The sequence below is a fragment of the Zea mays genome, chromosome 9 (genome assembly GCF_902167145.1).
Source record: "Zea mays cultivar B73 chromosome 9, Zm-B73-REFERENCE-NAM-5.0, whole genome shotgun sequence".
NCBI classification, from domain to species: Eukaryota; Viridiplantae; Streptophyta; class Magnoliopsida; order Poales; family Poaceae; genus Zea; species Zea mays.
In genome coordinates, this window is record NC_050104.1 from 4824437 (window position 1) to 4830553 (window position 6117).

Here is a 6117-nt window from a genome sequence, read left to right on the forward strand (position 1 = left end):
AGAGCAAGAGGCAAAGGAGTACGAGGATTTGCAACCAACATTCAGAAAAACTTCTACTATCCATAAGGTCCTCTGCTACCTCATAACTCATCTTTCTAGATTTCATGGTATAATGCAAACATTAATAATATGTATTGAATTAAAGAAGATTAAGGTGGCTGATACTAGGCAAGGTAAATTACAACGAACGGATAGACTAGCCACTACCCATAAGGTCAGCTACATCAAAATTTCAATACATGGAATATATACGCCCTACAAAGTGATGTTTTATTATATTCATTTTTCAATTTAATATATTGGCAGACAAGGCAATTTGAGTTGGAAAGAGACATTACCTTCGATAATACTAAGCTCGCTAATTCATCGAAGGTGGGAATGCAATAAATTTATTCAACATACATAATCATGATTGCTTATCTTTACATTGATGTCTCGCACATACAGAGTATGACCAAGGAAGCAACTTCTACTTCCTTAAATGAAGAAGCATCTAAGAACCAGGTACTTTTAACACATGACCCATGTATTGTATTCATTGTTCATTAGTAAATAGTAGTATCTCACATACTACTCATTCTTGAATGGAGATGCATTTTAATTGGCAGTACACTAGGGTGTTGCATAACTAAATTGAAGTTAATAATATGTACAAAATTAACTATTTCGTAATCATCCAAAAATATTAAAATATTGAATACTCATTGTGATGTAATGACATGTAAAAAGGAAAGATATGCAATCTGCAACTACCTTTGATAAAACCAAGTGTGCTACCACATCAAAGGTGACAGTGAAAATCAACTTTCTTGTTAAGTATATCGAATTGTTTTCATTACTAATATGCATTAGTTATAGGTTATGGTGCATGAAACAAAAGGTGACTCAAAAAAATTTGTACATTCATATTCTTAAATCCACTTTACTAATTCGATATTTTTGTCCATAAATCAGGGTACTCTAGGTGACCAACCAACAGATGAGTCAATATTGGTAAAATCAAAATTTTCTTACCATTATTGTGCCCACATTACATAAGTATTTACTGATACACTTGAGCATGTTTACTAGACTGGAGCACAAGTGTTCTTAAAAAGTTGGAGATGTCCAACCAAGACTGTTGCCTTAGGCACAGTACTTGGTCGAGACCCAAATCATAAAGTTGGAGGTGTTAAGTTAGGCAGAGAATTTTGGATGGTGCGTGTTAGACTTGTAATACTGCCTATTGAGCCTTTGATTCGACCATACGACAACATGGAGGTTATTGGTGATGTCGGCAACAATCTTATAGCATGGCCTTCGTGTTGTGTATGAACTACCCTCTTACTTAACTAGTCATTACTACTCCGAACTACTACTATCAATTTCAGTATTATGATTATCCGTGTAGATTGAAGACGACAAAAACTGATATATGCTCATTTCAAAACATCACGACGCTTCAACTCAGTTCAGGATGATATCATGATGTAAGTTCACTGTAATCCCCTCATTGTGGTTTATTGTTTTAGACTCTTGGACCCCTAAGAAGTTTACGATGTTCCTATATATGATAGTATAACACATGGTGCTCAATTATTTTTGCATCATCAACATGAGTCCACCACAATTGTTTTCTTTTCAGATTCGACCATACGACAACATGGAAATTATTTAATGTTGTTGATCACTAACTTCTATTACTTTCTTTTCAGTTTCGAAGCTGCAAGATTTCTACAGAATCCGAAGACTACTTATTTCAAACCGGATGGCGTGGATCACTACCTCCATTTAAATAGTTTTGCTTATTTCACTACGATGAATTTCAGATTTGTTTAGGATATGAGTCATATGCTGTTTATATCTTTGTCCCAAAAATACTTGAACACGCATCAAGCGGTGATTATTTTAAGTTCTGCTACGCTGAATCATGACTATTATTTTATTTAAATGCAAAATTATTTGTCCATTATTGTTCTATAATCAGTCATGGTACTTGCTGGTGCATAGAAGGTAAAAACTTACTTTTCATCCAGTCACCGCGCGCCCTCGCCCCCGGTCCTCTGCACACCGACCGGTGACCCTGTGTGCTTGCCTTTCTCTCTCCTCCCGCCTCTGGTGGATCGTCAAAGGCTCATTATCTGTAGGCTGTAGCTACTAGCAAAGGCTCGTTGCTTGGTTTGACTGTGCATACCTGTGTTCCTGGTCATAGGAATTTTGGTGTCTTTGCAATCCATATTTGATTTATTATCCCTTGTCATAAGTTTTCTCATTATATTTTTCTACAGAAAAGAAACACAGAAGGTGGAAAGCAAAATGCTTCTCTTAAGAAGGCCAAAAAGGACAAGCTTGTAGGTGCAACTGGAAAAAAACGTCAGAACGAGCATGGTTTCTGTGACACTTCGAGTGAAACCAGAGCTAACTCTTCCAACAACGTATGTTTGTAATTTGTTTCTGGTTATCTATGGTAATTTGTTCTCCCAATTTTTCATGTGTTGTCTGTTACAAAGGACACAATTACCCAGTTTGGGATGTCCAAGTATGTGAATTTGTGAATAGCCGTTTATGATGTTGACCTTATTATAAAGATTTTAGTACTCCCTATGCACTATACTATTTGTTGATGCCTTCTTTATTTATATTTTTATGACAGTTCAGCCCAGTTGGCCATTACTTTGCTAGTGCTTCACATGACACGACTGCTAGAATTTGGTCAATTGATAAAATCCAGCCTTTGCGAATAATGGATGGGCATCTTTCTGATGTTGATGTAAGTGAACTTGTTGGTCCTATACTCTGTGAATAGAGCTTTGGTTAAATTGAATTATTGGTGTTTGTAATTCTTTTATGTTTGGATATCTACTTGTTTTTATCAATGCCCTGTATTGCCAGCATGATTTGGCTGATCTTTTTTTCTGTCTGAAAATGTTTTGCATAATAGTGTGTCCAGTGGCACGTAAACTGTAACTACATTGCTACCGGCTCCAGCGACAAAACTGTAAGACTATGGGATGTTCAGACGGGTGAATGTATACGGATGTTTTTTGGTCATAGGAGTATGGTTTTGTCACTGGCAATGTCACCTGATGGACGATACATGGCCTCTGGAGATGAAGATGGAACAATCATGATATGGGATCTCTCGACTGGCTGTTGTGTTTCACCACTGCTAGGACACAACTCTTGTGTGTGGACACTTGCTTTCAGGTAATTATTATATGCTATTGTAACTTCTTCAGTTCACCCCAAGTTTCTTTTTATCTGAACGCCTCTTGCATGAGCTTGCCCAAAGAGCAAGTGTTCATTGCAGTTAAAGGAAAACCTGGCTTGATAAGCTGGTAAGTCCACCCGTCACTCATAACCAGTTTAATCAGTAGGACCATGTAATTTTACAATAGTGTTGTATCAAGGAATCAGTACTAAACATTCCATAATCCTTGTTGGTAGTATTTAATTTGAAGATCATGTAATTTGATCTCATGAAATGATGTCTTGAAACTGGCGGTCTCACAGATTCTGATGTATTTCAGAATTACACTAGTCTATGGGCATGATCTATAAGGGCAAAGTTGCTCTGTTTCTGCATGCTTTAGTTTTTTTAGTTGATCAAAGTTGATACTTATCCTATGAGCTCTTTAAACTTAGCATTCGTTTTTTCCTCAATTAGGTTTGTAATCTAATTCAAATATCTTTTGGCAAACTTAGTTTTTAGGCTTCAAAGCATATTGCTACTTTGGGTTTAGCACTCTCTGCTTTGCTCTGTCATTGCCTTTTGGATGTGCGCTGTTCTGACGCAAGGTTGAACTGCATTTACTTGTAATTTTAAGGGATTTTATTTTATATGATATCGTGACTTATGCTGTTGGTTAATATATCCTGTTGTTTTAGCTGTGAATGAGCATTGCTTGCATCGGGGTCGGCCGACTGTACTGTTAAGCTCTGGGACGTCGTTTTCAGCACAAAAGCCATGAAGACAGAGGATACGTAAGTTTGACATGTTAAGACCCTCATCCATTCGAGCATGCACTTAAATTCTCTTGCTCTGATTGCAAAACACCCTTGTCTTTTTTCTGAAACAGCAAAGGCAGCTCATCAGCTAACCGACTGAGACTGCTTAAATCCCTGCCTACAAAATCAGCTCCTGTCTATAGCCTGCGGGTGAGAAATTTCTCCTTTATTCAGCATGATTTCTGGTCTGAACTTTTATCCTCAATTTTGTAGTCCAGCAGGAAATGTTTGAGCAGGTGATTGGTCGCCTCTGATCACTATATCTGTAGCAACAATAGTAGCCATCACTGGCTCTCCTTTGATCTTTGTTTCTCAGTTCGTTCATTCCTGTGCTCTCCTATCGCACTATTGTATTCTTTTGCACATATGTTTCTTTTTCTGAAATGCTTTCTTGTTGTTCATCAGATTCAGTACCTAGGATGAGGTTTCAGGGCTGCCAGATTTCAGTTTCAGAGCCGCAAGATTTATACAGAATTTGAAGACTATGCTACCAAAAAAGCTTTCCTAATTTACCTATGATGCAGTTAAGTGTTGTTTAGGATGAGTCATATGTTTATATCTGTCTCCAAAAATATTTGTACACGCTTGAAGTAGTGATTATTTTAAGTTGTGCTACTCTGTATATTGACTATTTTATTTCAATGAGAAATGGTTTGTCCATTGCAATCGTGTTTATGCCTAGGATGAATTGGACCTTCTCATTTTATTAATGGCAAATGTTGTTGTATATCAATTTCTATTCAATAAATGGTTTATTTCTTGCAACACATATATGTGCTCTCACAAATCCGATCTAAATGTTGCCATTGTTATATGGTTCAACAACATTGCAACACATAAATGTGCTGCCATAAATCTAAGCAAAATGTTTCCAAATCCAATACGGGTCAACCCGTCTTTGCCGGTACAAACACATGTAAGCGTTGCAATAGGCAATAAATATCTGTTGCGGCCCAGCAACGCTTATAGCCATGGCTTACCAACATATAAATAAGTGTTGCAGTAGACCCTAGCAACACCAGCATAGGCAACGCATAATTATGCGTTGGTATAAGTCTTAGCAACACTTATTTCAACTTCTAGCAACGCATAAATGCGTTGCAATAGGGGGGGTATTTTTGTAGTGTATTTGTTTAAATTTCAGGTTTCAGATATCGTTAGCGATCCTAAAACAAGCAGTGAAGCTAAAGGTTTGGCAAATAATGAGCTTGGAGAGTATGAGTTTATAGTGGCTATAGTTATTTGGTATGAGGTGTTGTATGCTGTTAATTTAGTAAGCAAACAATTGCAATCAAAAGATATGCTTATTGATGTTGCTATTGAGAAAGTTCAAGGGCTGATTGTTTTCTTCCAGAACTACAGAGAAACTGGTTTCTTAGAAGCACTAGAGGCAGCCAAAGGCATTGCACTTGAGATGGATATTGGTACATCATTTCGTAAAAGACGGGAAATTAAAAGAAAGAGACACTTTGATAAGAACCCTGATGTCCCATATGTTGCCACGCTGTCTGCAGAGGAATCATTTAGAATAAGCTATTTCATACCTATTATTGATCAAGCAATTTTCTCACTTACAAGGAGATTTGAACAATACCAAGGTTATCAGAAAATGTTTGGTTTCTTATTTACTTCTAAAACATTGCAGTCATTGGATAATGAGAGCCTAAAGTCCTCCTGTGATAATCTGGAGGCTGCCCTAAAGTCCTCCTATGCAGAGTTGAAGTTTCTCCAAAATTTCATTCCACAAGAAAATATGGGACCTTTGGAAATTCTAAAGTTTCTGAAACGACATAATTCTTTTCCTAATGCAAGTATTGCATATAGAGTTCTATTGACCATTCCAGTGACAGTTGCATCAGCGGAACGAAGCTTTTCTAAATTGAAGCTATTGAAGTCATATTTGCGTTCTACAATGTTACAACAAAGACTTACTGATTTGGCCCAGATATCACTTGAGAGTGAATTATTGGAGAAGATTGAATATGAGCGTATTATTGAAGAATTCATTTCAAGGAATGCCAAAAGAATGAAGTTGTTCAAATAAATATGATACAACAAAGCGTTGAATAGGTACGTTTCCTTTTTCATGGCTATGTAAACCATTATAACATATATATTATTACTATATTT

General features: G+C 36.7%; 1 pseudogene; it reads left to right on the forward strand.

Moving 5' to 3' along the window:
* Positions 1–2443: 2443 nt before the first annotated feature.
* On the forward strand, positions 2444–4442 carry LOC103639678 (transcription initiation factor TFIID subunit 5-like; annotated as a pseudogene).
* Positions 4443–6117: the final 1675 nt, after the last annotated feature.